The 19,930-nt window shown below is 37.4% G+C and overlaps 1 pseudogene; it reads left to right on the forward strand.

Moving 5' to 3' along the window:
• Window positions 3,218–3,699, forward strand: LOC106508958 (annotated as a pseudogene).

Below are 19,930 nucleotides of genomic sequence, written 5' to 3' on the forward strand. Positions count from 1 at the left end.
CAAGAACTGAAATGGAAACTGTGATTTAAAAACTTCCAACAAAAGTCCAGGACCAGATGGCTTCACGGGCAAATTCTATCAAACATTTAGAGAAGAACTAACACCTATCCTTCGGAAACTATTTCAAAAAATTGCAGAAGAAGGGATACTCCCAAACTCATTCTATGAGGCCACCATCACCCTGATACCAAGACCAAAGATACCACAAAAAAAGAAAACTACAGGACAAATTCACTAATGAACATCGACGCAAAAATCCTCAACAAAATCCTACCAACCTGCATCCAACAATACAATATAAGGATTGTACATCATCATCAAGTGGGATTTATGCGAGGGATGCAAGGGTTCTTCAATATCTACAAATCCATATTAACAAACTGAAGAATAAAAACCATATGATCCTCTCAATAGACATGGAAAAAGCCTTTGACAAAATTCAACACCCATTTCTGATAAAAACCCTTCAGAAAGTGGGCATAGCAGGAATCTACCTCAACATAATAAAGGCCATATATGACAAACCCACAGCAAACATCATTCTCAATCGTGAAAAACTCAAAGAATTCCCACTGAGACCAGGAACAAGATAAGGATGTCCGCTCTCACCACTACTCTTCAACATAATTCTGGAAGTCCTAGCCACAGCAATCAGAGAAGAAAAAGAAATAAAAGGAATCCAAATTGGAAAGGAAGAAGTAAAACTGTTGCTATTTGCAGATGACATAATACTATACCTAGAGAATCCTAAAGACTCTACCAGAAAACTGTTAGAGCTCATCCACAAATTTGGCAAAGTCGCAGGATACAAAATTAATACACAGAAATTGACGGCATTTCTATACACTAACAAGGAAAGAGCTGAAAAAGAAATTAGGGAAGCAATCCCATTTACCATTGCATCCAAAAGAATAAAATACCTAGGAGTAAACTCAGCTAAAGAGACAAAAGACCTGTACTCTGAAAACTATAAGACACTGATGAAAGAAATCAAAGAGGACACAAATAGATGGGAAGATATACCATGCTCATGAATTGGAAGAGTTAGTATTATCAAAATGACTATACTACCTAAGGCAAACTACAGATTCAATGCAATCTCTGTCAAATTATCAAGGACATTTTTCACAGAACTTGAGCAAAATATTTTAAAGTTTATTTGGAAGCGCAAAAGACCCAGAATAGCCAAAGACATCCTGAAAACGAAAAATGGAGCTGGAGGAATCAGCCTCCCTGACTTCAGACTATACTACAAAGCAACAATCATCAAAACCATATGGTACTGGCACAAAGACAGAAAGATAGATCAGTGGAACAGGATAGAAAGCCCAGAATTAAACCCACACACCTACAGCCAACTCATCTATGACAAAGGAGGCAAGGATATATAATGGAGAAAAGACAGCTTGTTCAATAAGTGATGCTGGGAAAACTGTGCAGCCACACGGAAAAGAATGAAATGAAAACACTCCCTAACACCATACACAAAAATAAGCTCAAAATGGATTAAAGACCTAGATATAAGACTAGACACTATTAAAACTCTTAGAGGAAAACAGAGGCCAGTCTCTGACATAAACAACAGCAACATCTTCTCAGATCCACCTCTTAGAGTATTGACAATAAAAATAAAAATCAACAAATGGGACCTAATCAAACTTCAAAGTTCCTGCACAGCAAAGGAAACCCTAAACAAAACAAAAAGACAACCCACAGAATGGGAGAAAATCTTTGCAAGTGAATAGACTGACAAGGGATTCATCTCAAAAATTTATAAACACCTTCTGAAGCTCCATACCAAAAAAAAAAACAAACAACCCCATCAAAAAATGGGCAGATGATCTAAACAGACCATTCTCCAAAGAAGACATACATATGGCCAAAAAACACATGAAAAGATGTTCAGCATCACTCATTATTAGAGAAATGCAAATCAAAACCACGATGAGGTACCACCTTACACCAGCCAGAATGGCCACCATCCAAAAGTCTACAAACAAGAAGTGCTAGTGAGGGTGTGGAGAAAAAGGAACCCTAGTACATTGTCAATGGGACTGTAAATTGGTGCAACCACTGTGGAAAACAGGATGGAGACTCCTCAGAATACTAAACGTAGAACTACCATTTGATCCAGCAATCCCACTCCTGGGCATCTATCCAGAGGAAACCATGACTTGCAAAGACACATGTACACTGATGTTCATTGAAGCACTATTTACTATTTACTATTTCCAAGACATGGAAACAACCTAAATGTCCACGGACAGAGGAGTGGATCAAGAAAATGTGGTACATATACACAATGTAATATTACTCAGCCGTTAAAAGGGACAAAATACCAGATTTTTTAGCAACGTGGATGAACCTAGAAATTATCATGCTAAGTGAAGTCAGCCATACAATGAGACACCAACATCAAATGCTTTCACTGACATGTGGAATCTGAAAAAAGGACAGACTGAACTTCTTTGCAGAACAGATACTGTCTCACAGACATTGAAAAACTTATGATCTCCAGAGGAGACAGTTTGGGGTGTGAGGGCATATGCTTGGGTTATGGGATGGAAATCCTGTGAAATTGGATTGTTATGAGCATTATACAACTACAGATGTGATAAATTCATTTGAGTAATAAATAATATATATATATATATATATATATATATATATAAAGGTACAGTAATAGCATGTTACCGGCTTGAAGACTTACATATGGACCAGTAGAACTGAATGGAGAGAATAGAAATAAATGTTTGAATATAGGTTAAAATAATTTTTGACAAGGATGCCAAAAACCTTCAGTGGGAAAAGGATAATTACCTTCAATGAATGGTGCTTGGGAAACTAGATAGCCAAATGCAAAAGAATAAAGTGGAAGCCATACCTAGCATCACATGAAAAATTAACTCAAAATGGATCAAAGACCTAAATGTAAGACTTCAATGATAAAACTCTTAAAACATGGGGGGGAAACTTCCTTATAATGGACTTGGCGATGATTTCTTGTTTTTGATCCCAAAAGTACAAGCAGCAAAAGTAAAACTGAATTACATCAAAATCAAAAATGTCCATCCATTAAAGGGCACAATAAACAGTGAAAAGACAATATATAGAATGGGAAAAATATTTACAATCATGGGTATCATGAGTGGTTAATATCCAGAATACAAAGAGAATTCTTAAAACTCAACAACAAATACAACCCATTTTTTTAAAAATGGACAAAAGGGCCTGCTGGAGTTGCTGCCATGTCTCTAGTAATCCTGAGGACTTCTAGCACATTTTGCGAATGCTCAGCAACAATATCAATGGGTAGTGGAATACTGCCTTTGCCATCACTGCAATTAAGTGTGTGGGGCAAAGGTATGCTCCGGTGGTGTTGAAGAAAGCAGACACTGATTTCATCAAAAGAGCAGGAGAGCTCACTGTGGATGAGCTAGAATGTACAATCACCGTTATGCAGAATCCATGCCTATGCAAAATCTCAGACTGATTCCTGAAGAGACAGAAAGACTTGAAGAATGGAAAATAGCCAGGTCCTGGCCATTAGTCTAACAAGCACCACAAAACCTGGAGTGACTGAAGAAGATTCAGGCCCATATAGGGTTGCACCACTTCTGAGGACTTCATTTCCAAGGCCAGAATACCAAGACCACAGGCCACCATGGCTACACCATGGGTATGTCCAAGAAGAAATAAATTCATGGGCATTGTCTGTTAACAAATCTGTCATACGTGTATAAAATGGATAAAGGACTTGAAAAAACATTTCTCCAAAGAAGATACACAAACGGCCAATAGGCATTTAAAAAGATGCTCAACATCACTAATCATAGGAAAATGCAAATCAAAATCACGAGATACCACTTTGTACCCACTAGGATGGCTACTATTTAAAAAAGAAAATAACAAGTGTTGGCAAGGACATGGAGAAACTAGAACCTTTGTGTACTGGTGATGAGAGTGTAAAATCGTGCAGCTGCTGTGGAAAACAATACATCAATTTCTCAAAATAAAAAAAATTAAACATAGAATTACCATATGATCCAGCAATACCACTCCTGGATTGGAGTGGTATTGCTGGATCATACCAGCAATGGAAAGCAGGGTCCCAAAGAGATGTTTATATATCCATGTTCAGAACAGTATTTATTTATCATAACCAAGACGGAGATGCTGCCCAAGTGTCTATCAATGGTTGAAAGGATAAACAAACGTGGTCTAGACAAGCTATGGGATATTATTCAGCCAACAAAATTCTGTCATATGCTATGACATGGATGAACTTTGAAGACATTTTGCTAAGTGAGATGAATCAGTTTCAAAAAGACAAATACTGTAGGATTTCATATACATGATGTATCTAGGGTAATAAAATTTATACAAATGAAGTACAATGGTTGTTGCCAGGAGATAGTGGGAGGGGAAAATGAGTTACTGTTCAGTGGATATAGAATTTCAGGTTTGCAAGATGAAAAAATTTGGAGATTGTTTGTACAACAATATGAATGTACTTAACACTGCTGAACTGTATGTTTTATTGTGGTTAAGATGGTAAATTTTCCAGTATGTGTTGTACCACAATTATTTTTTTTTTAAATGCACAGTAGCAGAGGTGCAGAAAACACTGCGAGCCTAGCCTAAGGGCTTTTTTGTGCCACAGTGATTCTCAATTCCTTCAAACACTTGTCCAACTCCTTGTTTGCCCCAAGAGAACACATAATGAATCTCAGTCTACAGCAATCTTTCCCATTTCCACAATTATATATAGACCTGAGAATTCCAAATAATGTCCATCTCAAATCCAATGCTCTGTATCAGAGTTTTTCCATTTCATCCTCAGATACTTTCATGCCCTAAGAATACTTCTGCACCAATTTATAAAACCATGAGATTTCAAGGAGACAAAAATAAAGCAGGAGTTTTTACTAAGCTCATCAAGGTTTCAAAGCAACAATAACAAACCACTTATTCAAACATTCTAGTTAAATGGCAATTTTTCAACTATCAACAAGACTTCACCTTCCCACATGCTATTTTTCAAGGTACACTGAAGCCTCATAATCTCTATGAAACTACCTATGTTTCCTTCCTTCCTTCAAAACTGTATTACTCTTTTTGATGCCAGTATTGTAAGCCTTACAAAATTGTATATTATTTTGGTTATAAACCTTGCCTTAAAAATCACTGTATCTTCACCACACCCAAAAGCACTTCATGAAGTGTCTTACATACAGATACTGCTTGATTTATGAAGTAAGTGTATGGCCGTATTTCCCTCCCCCATTTGCCATGACAACTATTTCAACTCTCTCAGGTCCCTCTTCAAATTTCTTTTGCTTAATGAAGCCATTCCAAGAAGGCGGTGAATTGAACATCGGGGACATAACAATGAAAATGAAAAGAAACCGCCGACCACGTCACTTTAGTATAAATCATTCATCCTCCGCCGGGTAATTTTTAACCCTTGCAATTTCTCAATCTTACCTTGACTGCCAGCTCACAAGGCTCAAATTAGGTCTCTATATGCATTTTTTCATCTGGAGCTACATAACTGCTATCAGTTATCATTCATTTACTTATACTCACTGTAAAGATTTCCCTTTCTTCCTATTTCTCTGGGCATCTTGTGCTTGTATATTCAATATTACCTGGTAATATTGGATATGGGCAATATGAAGAACAGGGAGAAGGAATCCATGGGAGTTTTAGTATAAATAAATAAATAAATAAATAAATAATAATAAATAACTCTGTAATTATGAGCAAGTCACTTATAGATTTTTAGGTCTCCATTTCTCCATCTATTCAAAATAATAAGAGGGAGTTCCCATCATGGTTCAGCAGAAACTAATCTATTATCCATGAGGACACAGGTTCAACCCCCGGCCTCGCTCAGTGGGTTAAGTATTCAGCATTGCCGTGAGCTGTGGTGTAGGTCAAAGATATGGCTCAGATCCCGCATTGCTATGGCTGTGGCATAGGCCAGCGGCTACAACTCCAATTTGACCCCTGGCCTGGGAACCTCCATATGCCATGGGTGTGGCCCTAAAAGTAATTAACAATAATAATAATAATAATAATAATAATAATAATAATAATACATCTTGAAGTTTGCTTCTACATTTCTTAGAATACATTCAAGCTGCCTTTAAAGGGAGCCAAAAATACATTGATTTAAATAAGATTAAAAAATGTCTATCTTGGGAGTTCCCATTGTGGCACCATGGAATCACATTCCACTAGTATCCATGAACTTGCAGATTCAACCCCTGGCCTCACTTATTGGGTCAGGGATCTGGCATAGCCATGGGCTGTGCGTGATGTGGCTCAGATTCTGCATTGCTATGGCTGTGGTATAGGCCGGCAGCTGTAGCTCTGATTTGACCCCTAGCATGGGAACTAATGCCACAGGTGCAGCCCTAAAAGCAAAGAAAAAAAAATGTATATCCCCTTACAGTCCAAGGCTAATGGGATGGTCCTGTCATCCTCAACAGATGACATGTATCCTGAGTCTAAGGTGTCTTCTCAAGCTACCACCATTAGGTCTGCACCCCAGCCAGATGAAAGAAGGAAAGGTTAAAGGCAAGGCATATCCATCACTCTTATGATTGTGATCTGGAAATAACTCTTTGAATCATATTCCTTGGCCAGAACTTAATCACATGACCATGGAAAGAAAGCTGGGAAATGTAGTCTCTAGCAGGGTGTCCAGCCAAAACTCAAGTGCTCATCATTAGTTTAGGAGACCATATAATTTTTAGAATGTTAAGAACTCTGAAGGGTCAGGGATTTTATGCCACTTGCAAAATAATAAGTTTACCTGGCACAGTCTCATGCATACTGGTAAAACAAATGGGACTTCTGGTCAGGAACAAAGTTTTATTACTCATGAAACTTGCAGGTAGCATGTGCATCACTATATTTGCATCAGTTTGCCTTGCCCTCCCAAGTCCCAGTGGGGCAACTGGATGCATACATGTACACATAGTTGGCTGTATTATAGGGAGTAGAATTTTGAATTTATAGAACTCAAATCTTTTATAATGGCAGGAACATGCTTGCTTTTTGCTCTGGAGAGAGTCATATTCTCTTACCTTCCAAGGCTGTTCACTACAAACATCCTAAAAATACAGTCCAGGTAACAAGGAGTTATTATCTCACTCATAGGCTGCATAGAAATGAAAAATATCCATGGAAAGGTGTCTCCCAACAGAGGACACTATTAAGATAGACACAGGATGCTATCACTAATTATGCTGAGATGACAGCACAAGCAAGGACTTACCAGGATGTGTGTTTATCTTAACATTAGTGGATACCTAGGAGTCTCTGTCATGTATTTTAATTTTGTAGTATCTGCCATCTGAGGGAATAACATGAAGGCCATCAGTTCTTTAGGGACCAAGATGTATGTAGAAAAAAAACAGTGAACATTTTTAATGATCACAACTAGATCCTTAAAACTAATACCTCTAGTATTAAGTGTATTTCACGTGATGTGATGTGAATGCTGAGTAATTTAGTGCAAGGGCTTTAGACTTGGATACCAGGAACCTGAGATCTAGGGTTAGATTTTCTATTATTTTGATTCCTGATTTTGGAAACATCATGTAACATCTTTTAACCTCAATTTATTTATTCTATGTAGTGAGTATTTATGTACTTCATATCTATCTCAGGTTTCATCTGACCTCAGCCACTACCATGGTCTAGTAACCTAAGCTGAAGGTTATATATAGGTCACTGGATGACTTTCTGACTAACGTTCAGTAGTTCCATTAATGCTCAGATTGCTCCTTGCCTCTTTTAGAAGAGATGTCTTCTGTGTCAATCAAAACAATAAATGTTCTTTCTCTTAAACCTGTTCAGTTTGGTCCAATTTTTCAATAAATTCAATAGGAGCTAAGAGATTTAATTATGCCCAGTTTTCAGTTAGGTTTACCTAGATCATAGCTTGCATCCCACATGCCAATTTCAATGGTTATTATGGAAAGCTGTAGAGAAGTTTCTGAAGCCGCCTCCATATGGGCACAAGAGGAGAGATTGATGGCACTTGTGCCAAACATTCCTGTCCTTGATCTGAATTCTCCCTCCTTGTTTGCTACTATTTGATCCATTCCTTTTCATCCAACCACTTCAAAAGATAATTAAAGAGTGTGAATCTCTTTAATCACCTCCTCAATAAAGACCCAAGGAACTCTTTGCCTACTGTATTATCTTCTTTTCATCCATGCTCTTCCGTTAGTTCCACTAATTCTTTGGTGCTTTCTTGCCTTTCATGTTTTAATTAGTTTTCAATTATTGGTTCTGAACTCATTTCCAAAGGTTTTATATACTTTGGCAGAGGACCTGAGGTGGGGTGGGGAAGAATCTGTCCATATGCCTAATTTCTGGCCTGCAGCTCTGTAGGATTTCCATCTTCTTCATTTCATTTTCAAAAACCATTTTTTTCTTTACAATTGTCTTTCATTGTTGCAATTGATTCCTATAGGAGTTCAGTTCAAAGTGCTTGCTGAGGTCTACGTTTCCAATTGTGGTATTTTTAAACACAGATCCCAGGCTTTCTGTACGTTTCCTTCTGTTTGTTTTAAATTGTCTTTTCAATATCTTCCTAATTAATGTTCTTATTTTAGAACAAGTTCCATTTTATAATTTAATTTTTAATTTCATTTTCTTCATTTTTATTCAAAGTCATAAATGCATATGATTTATGAAGTAAAAAGAATAGAAGGGCTTATAAAGAAAACCAATAATTCTCCTCTCTGTGCCTCCCTACCCACAGATTCTTAGCCCCCAGAGGGGAACACTTTTAACTGCTTCCTTTTCATTTTTCTGGGGCTCACCTTCAACCACTTAATTAGCACATTTATACCACAATTTATAGGCTATCAGCCTCCTGCTACAGTAGATAAAGATTTTGCTCACTCACATCGCTCTCTGCCTCCCCAAATCTTTTTCTCTACAAACAGTTTTATCAACACAGTGTCTCCTCTGAAGATCTCTGCAACAAAATTAGTTAAAACTCTAGTCCTTCATCTGTAAATTATAGGCAATACATCTTGGCACCCCACTTTGTAAGATCACAGGGCCCCAAAACTCTCATCCTTGTCACCTCCTCTCCTCCCTTCCTCTGTCTCTCATCTCCATCAACCATATCTACAGTTTTAATAATAGCAGAGTTGACAGTATTGACAATGTGTTCTATAATCTGGATAGTTTTCCATAATTTGTCTATGGAATGATTTTGAAAGATGAAAATCAGTAAGTGGTATCTGATTTACTACGGTCACATCAGTCATAAGCTATGACTCCATTTCCTTTTTCAGTATCCTGCTTTGGAGTTAAAAGAGAATGTACTTAAAAAGTCTAATTGGATTCTCGTTTTCTCAGTTTACAAAGTTCCCTTAGCATATTCTCAAACACTTCTAGAGTCACAATCATATTATCCTTTCATTCTTCCTTTCTAGAGGCCACCCTTTGGAATCTCCCTTTTCCTTCCATAATATGGATTAGTTGCTTTCTAGGCCTGGCACACAGACTTCCCATCATTGCACTCTGGCTTGGATCCTCTGCTTCCTGCACTCTTTATCTTTTCTCTTGATGTGCGTGTCTTTTCTTTTTTCTGGAGAATACCCTCAAGGAACTTTCCAAAAAAAGGGCTACTCAGCCATCTTGGTCTGAAAATGTTCATCCTACCTTCACCTTGGATTTATTAGCTATTTTTTTATCTTTGAGTATACAGTGCTATTGGTAAGAAATCAAAACTCATTTCTTAGGCAACTTTTGGTTTAACCTCTCCATGACCCACTTTTTGAGATGTTCTCCTTATCCTTGTTGTTCCAAAATGTCTCAGTTACGTCTCTAGGTGTCTCTCTACACATTCATGGTGCATAGCACTACCTGAGCCTTTTCATTCTGAGATTTCTGTTCTTTTTCAATTCTGGGAAATTTTCTCCTGATTATTTCTGTACCATCAATTTGCAAAATTCTAGTCTCATTTTCCTCTCTGAATTTAAGACTCAGTTCTGTCCCTATATGATTTTCTATGTGCAACCTCTCCCTAGATAATCTCATAATCTCCTGTAGCCTAAAAACACTAGCACACTGATGACTTCTAAATTTCTATCTCTGGTCTGATCACCTCCACACCTGTGGAACCTAAGGATCCAACCCCTATTTGACCTACATTCTTGGATATTTAAGAGGCATCTCAAATTTGACAAGTCTAAATGTCTTGATATATCTTTTTATCTTAATACCTGTTCCATATCCATTCTGTCACAAGTCAAGAACAGTATCCCCTTAACTGTGTAACAACAAAAAAAATCTCAGGTCATCTATAATTCCTTCTGTTTCCTCTCACCAAACAACAGATCTAAGCAGCAAATATCAAGTCTATCCTGAATCTCAACACTTCCCACCAGCTCCACTAATCAACACCAAAATAATCTTGTCCCCAAACAAGTATTACAAGAATATATAATCTGGCATGAGCTAGAATTCAACTGACTGGCTGGTTTCAAATTCCAGGTTTACCACTAAATATTCGTGTAACCTTGAACATTGTCCTTAATACCCCTAAGCATCGGTTTTATCGCCCATAAAATAGAGATAATAAAATGTCTCCCTAATGGGGTTTTCATGTGGAGCACAAGATAAGCCCTTACTAAACTCCATAAACATCCTTTCCATGGGACCCCCATACTCTGAGAAGCACACATTGGGTGGCAAAGTAACACCACAACCTAGATGTCTCTTATTTCAGTTGAGATTTACATCCAAATGGCAAAACAATAGCTCTGAGAAAACAAAGTTCAGAGATGGTATAAAGAGCATTTCCAGTTTCTAGAAACAATTACAGAATTTCTGGCTAAGGAAAATTCCATTGGAAGTTTCCAGTTTGTCGAAAATGGACCATTTTTTTTTTCAAGCAGAAATGCAGGCTGGGCTATTGGAGATAGCAACAATAGCAAAAAGGGAAAAAATAAAGAGAAAAATAAATCAATGAACTACTACTACACAACTATTAGAATGGCCAAAATCCCAAAGCATTACCAGTAGCAAACACTCTCAAAAAAGGAAAGCAACAGGAACCCTCATTCATTGCTGATGGGAATGCAAAATGGTATAGGCATTTTGAAAGACAATCTAGTGATTTCTTCCAAAACTTGAGTTTAATTTTACCATAGATCCAGAAATCATGCTCCTCGGTATTCACGCAAAGGAGTTGAAAACACATCCACACAAAACCTGCAAGCAAATGTGTATAGTAGTTTTATTTGCAATTGCCAAAAGCAACCAAGCAACCTAGGTATCCTTCAGTAGGATAAATGAATGGTGGTATAGACAATGGAATATTATTCAGTGTTTAAAAGAAATAAACTAACAAGCCATGAAAAGTCATGGAGGAAACTGAAGTGCATATTACTGGGTGAAAGAAGTCAGTCTGAGAAGGCTATGTATCAACTGATTCCAACTATATGGATTTCTGGAGAAGGCAAAATTAGGGAGGCAGTATAAAAGTAGTAGTGGTTACTGGGGGTTGAAGAGGTGGAAGGATGAATAGGCAGAGCACAGAGGATCTGCTTTAGAGCATGAAATTACTTTGTCTATAATGGTGGATATATGTCATTATATCTTTGTCCAAATCCAGAGAACATACAGCACCAAGAGTGACTCTCAGTGTAAACTATGAGCTTTCAGTGAAAATGATGCATCAATGTATATTTATCAAATATAACAAATGTACTATTCTGGTGAAGGATGCTGACATGGGAGGCTGTTGGGTAGGGGGTATATAGGAACTCTACACTTCCTCTTCAATTCTATGGTGAACCTAAAACTGCTCTAAAAAAATAAAGTCTTATTTTTTAAAGAGAAGATAAGCAGAAGAGAAAATTCCTGTTGGAAGCATTCTGAAAGACACACACACACAAAGACATCAATGGGGCTCAGTTCCACTAATCCTAACAGATAAAACAGACATGCCAGTCTTTTGCTTAAATCCTCCGGTGGGTTTGGGTTTCTGAGATGTTGAAATGAGAATGCAGGTGAAATGGATTTACTTGAAAGTATTCCCAGGAAACTGTGGTCAGAGTGGGACAATGGGACAGGGGGAAAGAAAGCAGACAAGGGCACAATATCAATTAAGTTTCATGAATGGTAACTCAATGCTACAGGGAAGCAGAAGGCAATATTTGTGGCTCCTGAGAGTCAGTCACATTAGGAAAGGGAGGCTTGTGCACTATTGGTAGAAATATAAATTGGTGCACCCACTGTGGAAAACAGTATGGAAACACCCCAAAATATTATCTAGAAAATGATCCAGCAATTCCAATTCTGGGTATTTATTCAAAGAAAAATAAAATACTAAGTTGAAAAGATATAGGCACCACAGTGTTCACTGCAGCATTACTTACAATAGTCGAGCTATAGGAAAAATGGAAACAACCTAAGAATCCATGGATGGATAAAAAGATTGCAAAAAAATGTGTTTTATATATATTTTATACATACATACATATACATACATATATATATACATACACACAAAATCCAACCACTGTTAACTTGGCAAAGACCACAGAGCCAGTAAATACACAGATTTAAACCCAGATGGGTGGTCAAACTCCAGGTTCTGGGCTCTAAAAACTATGCCAGACTGCCCCAGACGGCCCCTTACCAAGGCAGTAGTCATACACACAAACCAGTTCTTCTCTGATTACACGTGTTTGTCCCAGTAAAACATTTTCTATATTTTGAATTTGGTAGTAAGTTTTTAATTTATTTTTTAACTATTTCCACATTACCAACTCAAATCAGTGGAACATACAAAGTAAGTATTCAAGGACTTTGTTTCCACACTTCTAATAGCTAATACAGGCAATAGTCACAAAATGGGGTTTAGAAAATACTTGTTAAATTATATTAGACGCTTTCAACAACATTGCTCTCTGCAAATTCAAACTGGCTGATAGTTTTAAAAAACAACAAAAAAAGGCATAATAAATGTAACAAAATCCTTCCCATTTCTTTAAGGCTTAAGACATCAGGAAACCTGATTCAGCAGGGATTGCTCACTGAAAAGAACATTGCAGCCCATCCTATTCCAATTATTTCTACATCCTCACTATCAGGTGATTAATAAACCAAGCTTCCCGAGACAGTGATCATCGTGATCGTCTATCAAAGAGACATGGCAGGCTCTGCTATGCCTCCCACAGAAACAGGTAATTCAGTATGATAGCCCTGAAAACAGGATATTAAAACCCATTTAGATTCTCACCTCATTAGATGAGGAAAAGAAACCTGGCACTAATGCTTGGCAATGATTTCCTTAAAATGATACTGATCCTGTTAGATCTCATATTTCTGCAGTTAAAGGCTACAAATATTCATACCACAAAGTGAGCCTTGGAGACACAAAGATTCCCATTAGTCTTAGAATTGAAAAGAATGGTTCTCTTTTCTCATCAACTGACCTATAAAGTCCAAATAAATGCAATCCCAATAGAGACTAAGTGTAGAGGCTTCCTCCCTGGTCTTAGGTTATTGATATCATCCCTCCCCCTTTTGTTGTCAAGCTGAGACAAAAGTTAACAGTTCTCAAAAACAGCTGGGTTCACAGCTCAATCCAAAATCTTCATTTAAATGAGGCCTCATTCATTAATTCTGAAATTAAGTTATAACAGCTCTTGCCATCTCAATGGGAAAGTCCTCAAATATACATGAAAAAGTTATTATCTTATTCTTCTGCAGTGTTTAAAAATTAATAATGGTGAAAGCCCAATTTACAACTGGCCACATCACAGAGTTAGAGTCAATGAATTACAAAGATTTTAAGAAGTTCAGGCATCACTAGTCATTTTAGCCCCCTCTGAACTTATAACCAACATTCATATTCTGTCAATATCACCATATTAAAACTCTTGGCCTTATAAAGCTAATTTTACACACCAATTTCTCATTGGTTGTCATACTCCATACTGGGTAATATTTTCTTATTAAACATTGAAATAAAGTCTCTTTTAGTTGAATTCTTATTGAGATCTGAATTTTGATAAAATGTCAGTTTCAGTCTCTGGAACACTGACATGCGTTTCTGTACTTTGAGTTTCATTTAGTCGTTCTATTGTTTGATTTTAATTTTGATGAGAATTTTGTTTTAGATAATCTTCTACTAGACAACTGAGGAACCATTGGTTTATGTCTAAAATACACACTAAGTTGTTAATATGTCTCCTGACTCAGAGGGAGGTGTCAAGAAAATCAGCTTTTTGTGCAAATGTGGCGAGTTCTCATGGCATTTACAACAATCACATTAAGAATGAACTAGTGGTTGCGCTACCTTGTGATCAGGGCTCTTATAGAGATGGGTTAGAGGAAATATTTAATGTCCAGCACCATTCCTGGCATATATAAAGCACCTGATAGGAAGATGGATGGATGGATGGATGGATGCTTGGTTGGTTGGTTGTAGGGAGGGATGAAAGGAGGGGGGAAGGGAGGGAGATAAGAAGCGAGCAAAATTGCTTTGGAAACTACAAATTCCATGCACATATAGAAGCTCAATATTATTATTGTTTTCATTAGCACCAGGGAAGTGGCCGATCTTATCAGGTGATTAGCTGTACTTAAAACATGTCCTCCTCATGGACCTGGGTCTTGCTCTCTCAAGTAGGACTGAATTAACTGTCCCCTGTTAAGGCCTGACAATTCCTACACCAAAACAAATCCATCTTCTTAAGCGAAAGGAACAGTGGTTGCTTACCTAAGTCTAGGTGACAGGGAAATAAAAAGCTTTTCTTTTCTATAAAAATGGAATGTTTTCTTTCAAATTTCACACCTCACACAGACTTGCAAATTCCCCCAAAGAAAGGATGAACAGGCCAATAGGCCATTGAGATAAATGTCACAAGGAAAAAAGACTCAAAGTAAACACCACAGTATTCTTTGTCTTCATACAGATTTATATGCGTTTTTGATCCTCTCACGATGCCCTTTCCTGAATTTAGAAAGCATCTTAAAATTGCATTTAAAATAACAAGCCCATTCTGTGAAAGTCTGTCAAGATGTCTTGTGTTTTTTCTAGTTATGATTGTCCAGTTTTATTTAAAACAACAACAAAATAGTAATGCCGCCGACACATGCAAAGATGTCCAAACAAGGACCTGCAAACAATGTATATATGCTGATAAATTGTGGGTGTGTGTGTGTGTGGGTGTGTGTGTGTGTGTGTGTGTGTGTGTGAGAGAGAGAGAGAGAGAGAGAGAAATATCCCACAATGGCCAGATCATATTAGAAGTATCACATTTAATTCTAGTTGTCCTATTTTGAGAGGAACGATGAAAACTGGGATATTTACGGAAAAGAATGTGATAAACCTATGAGCATTGTTACAGGAGGACATTTGAGTAAAGTGGGTTTATTGAACATGGATTCCAGGAATCTTAGAGGAAAAGAGCTGTGTCCATTTTCCTTAAATATTTGAAGATCTCTCCTATGAACATGAAGGAGGCATGTTTCACATGCCTCTTGACAAAGCTAGGAACAATGTATTCAACATAAAAACCTAAACGTTGTGTGGAACAGTCAGTGCCCAATAACTTAAGACATTCAAGAGTTAGGTTTGGGAAATTTAATTTTGGGACACCTAGAAGACATTTTAAATATATATATGTGCATGTGTTTATATACACATTTGATATATATATATATATGTATATTTGTATATTTGGTAGCTGAGATTATAAAAAGAAGGTATAATTTTGATGATATTTGAAATCTCAGGTTTGTGTGAATTCACCTAGGAATTAAGTAGCAATGAGATCCTGCTGTGTAGCCCTGGGAACTATGTCTAGTCACTTATAATGGAGCATGATAATGTGAGAAAATAGAATGTGTACATGTATGTGTAACTGGGTCACCATGCTGTACAGTAGGAAAAAAAAATTGTATTGGGGAAATAACAATTAAAATAAAGAAAGAAAGAAAAGAAAGAAAAAAAAAGTGGTCCAAGGACTAAGACCTTGGCTACACTAACATTTAAATATCTAGAAGGTAAGGATGAAGAAAAAGTGATAGAGGAGACTCTGAAGTGGGTGTCTGAGTACAAGTCGTTTACTGGGGAGGTGACCCCAAGAAACACTAGTCACAGAATGAGAACAAGAGACAGGGAAGGGAAGGCAGCCAATATACAGTGTATTATCAAGCAAGTTTATCACTGTGCACAAGTGGAACTGAACTTCCCTGCAGCACTTGGTAAACCCGTATGGAATGCATGCCTTAAGGTTACCCCACCACCACCAAAGAAAAGAAACTAGGGTACATATGCACGAACTGCCATCAGCTTTAGTTGGGAGCTGCTCCCAGGAGGCATTAATTCTTTGATAAGTTGAGCTTGCCATGTATATGGGTTGAGTGGGCTCCAGCAAGCAAAGCAAGCTCAAAAGCTGACAGCCAAAAGTTGGCTGGAGCACACTGAACTGATGGGGGCTGGGCCAGGCAGCATACGCTGCCACAGGACAGAAGGGTCAGATAGTTTGGAAAAAACAAAGAGGGCGGGATCCCAGAAGCCAAGTAAAGCATGAGTTGATGGAAAATGGATCCCTGCCTTAGGTTTGCTATTAGGGACATGCCCTCTGATTGTCCTTTCTGCAACTGTTTTCTATTACATTAACCAGTAGAAAACTAAAAAAATCATTGGCACTGAGTCCCCAAAGTAAAATTCGCCTTCTTCCATCTTTCGAATGAGTTCTGTGCAATGGGAGATAAGTGGCTTATAAAGACACACTGAACAATACATTAATTAAAGGAGCAGTGCCAACCACAGGAACATTTATAAACTTCGTGGCAAAAAGAAAACTTTCTTTTTCGAGGACACCATGGAGGGCTATTGCTTGTGCAAACGGTATTAGCTGAGCAACCATCCATAATGTTTACACTGCGTATATTACACCTGTTATAAAATCCTATGAATATGATTACTAGTTTTTCTATCCAGCTTCAATGTCACTCAAATTTTATGACTTCCTGAATAAAATGCCCCAATTTGAAAATCCCAAAGCCCCATTAATTATGTTCCCTTACCCACTGTGTACATTTCTTTTTAAAACATTTTCTTCATTGTTTGAAATCTAATTGTGAGTCTTCAATTCTTAAATGTGTGCAAAAGAACTGGAAGATAAGACATCTGCTGGAAAGTGAGATTTGCTCTTCAGCTCACCTTCAGGTAAAGAAAAGGTAAATTTTGTGACTTTATCATCAGGAGAAACCAGACAGTAAGAACATTTTGCTATGTAAATAGTGGCCTGTGGCATGACTAGAAACAACCATATCCTAAAGCATACTTTCTTAAGCAACTCATAAAAAGATACTTAGCATCTGATCGCTGCTACTTTGTTCGCAGAGGACATCACTTCAAAACACACATACCTGTATACTGCCTGAGAAGACATTAACTGAAACTTGGATTTGGACATTTATTTTGAAGATATTTCTCAAGGAAAATCATCATGGCTGATGTTCTGTGGGATTGACAGTATCTCCTCAGCTGTTTGCCTTTAAGAACCATTTAAAGGACCAAAAGAAGAAGGAAAATTGAAAAGTAAATTAAATGTCACAAGTGAAGGGCTGTCACCTCAGATTTAATAACATCGTTATTGAAAGTTAAATACCAGGTAATTATGAATACAAAGATGTGCAAGAAATCTCCTGCCTAATTACACATAGCCAGTATTTTCAGAACTAAGAAGACTTTAGCTTCACTAGAAGAACTTTCTAAATGACTATTACATATATTCATATATATTACATATATATATCCTTACCAGCCCACCAAACCTAGGTCACTAGAAGTTATCGGAATTATAAAGAGGGGATTTGGATTCTTTTTACTCAAATGTAATTTATTTGATTTTTTTCTTATGCTTTGTTTGATTTTAGTCCCTTAGGAAGGCCACGGTCCAGCATGTCGGTGCTATATATGCCTAGTTACCTTGGAAAATGGTTCCCTCTGCAGGCAAATGCTTTGTGATTATCTGCTTAAACATGGATAATAATTCCATCACAGTGTTTGTGGGGATCACTCAGGAATGCACGGCACACAGACTCATCCCTCAGCTCCACTCCTCCATCCCTATTCTAATATACATCACCAGAACGATGACACTCAGGGCTATAATTCATCAGCCCGTGTCTTTCTCCTGATGGATTGTGTTTCATATCATCGCTTTTAAAGTGACACAGAATTCCTAGTGAGCGAAAACTCATAAATAATATTACAATTAAAAATAAAAGATTACTTAGAAGGTAGCAAGTATATTTAGATGTGACTTTTAAATGGCAGCTGCATGGCATTTTTCAAATCTCAGAAACATCTATTATGTGGGCCAGGAGGGATCTGGGAAGACGATGGATTTTTTTCTATTTCTGCACTCTCTAGGTACTTTCTCAGATAAACACGTGCTTAGAGAGACAGCTTACATCCAGATTTTTGGGTTAACGGGAATTGATGTGGAAGTCTGCTCAGCTTTTTTTTTTTTTAATTTGAGACTGTAACTACATCTCTTAGGTTATTAACCTTCTCAACATGGCAAGAATAGTCTATGTACTGATTTTCTTTTTTTATGGTACTTTCCCACCCCGCCATTCTCGCAACTTCTCTTCTGGTCAGTCTGGACAGGATAAACTGAAGTGTAAGAATAGTTCAGGCATCTGAGGAACAGCAGATGCCTCTCAGGCCAATCCTAATGACCACTGTTGCAAACCCTACTCAGCATGTCAGACTAACATGGGATGACCATTTAAAAAGCCACAGGTACTCTGTTTCCAGGGACTAGCAGACTAGGGACTGTCTAACCCATAGAAACCAACCCAGCTCCAAGGCAGCAACTAACTCCTTTGTTCAATTACTTAAAAGATATCTTTTATACCTGTTTATTACAAAAATAGTCCATTTGCAGAGTTAAAAAAAAAGTCACAAGAAATAAAAGGATAAACAATGAAACGTGAGTCTTCGCCTCATCTTAAATCTCCAGGAATTCCCATTGTGACTCAGCAGGTTAAGGAGCCAACTAGTATCCATGTGGATGCAGGTTTGATCCCTGGGCTCACTCAGTGGGTTAAGGATTTGATGTTGCCACAAGCTGCAGCACAGGTCGTGGCTGTGGCCTATGTCTTCAGCTGCAGCTCTGATTCGATCCCTAGCCTAGGAACTTCCATAAGCCACAAGGGTATCCTTAAAAAGAAAGGAAAAAGAAAAAAAAAAATCTCCAATTCCATGCCTCCATGTAACTGCTTTAAGTTTCTTGTTAGATCAGCACGGTCCACATTGAAGTATCATGTAAGCCAAATGTGCAATTTTAAATGTTTTGGTAGCAGCAGGTAAAATTTGAAAGAAACAGGTGAAATTAATTTCACTGACATGTTCTATTTACTGCAATACATCCAAAATGGGGCCATTTTAACACGTAACCAACATAGTAACATACTGAGGTATTTTACATTTTTATTCTAAATCTTCTAAACACAGTATGTATTGCACATTATAGCACATTTCGGTTCAGACTAGCCACATTTCAAAGACTTAATAGTCAGATTTTGACTGTCAGGTCGGCTTCTGCAGTACAGAGGTTTGTCTCTGCCTGGTTTATGTAGACATGGGAACAAATTCTACACATTGTTCTGTATCCTACTTTTCTCTATTATACAAATATATCAATATCAGCAAATGAAGAGATGACTTGGTTTTTATCAGCTGCATTTTGGATGTTTGCCTTCTTTTACTATAATTATCCTTTAAAGTACATCATTTCTCGCATGTGTCAGTACATAGATTTGTGTGAATTTCTGGATGTAAGAGTATATAGATTTTATACCTTGATTTTTGATGCCAAACTGCCTTCCAAAGGTAGAAGATTTATGTTGC

This window comes from Sus scrofa, chromosome 1 (genome assembly GCF_000003025.6).
Source record: "Sus scrofa isolate TJ Tabasco breed Duroc chromosome 1, Sscrofa11.1, whole genome shotgun sequence".
Lineage (NCBI taxonomy): Eukaryota > Metazoa > Chordata > Mammalia > Artiodactyla > Suidae > Sus > Sus scrofa.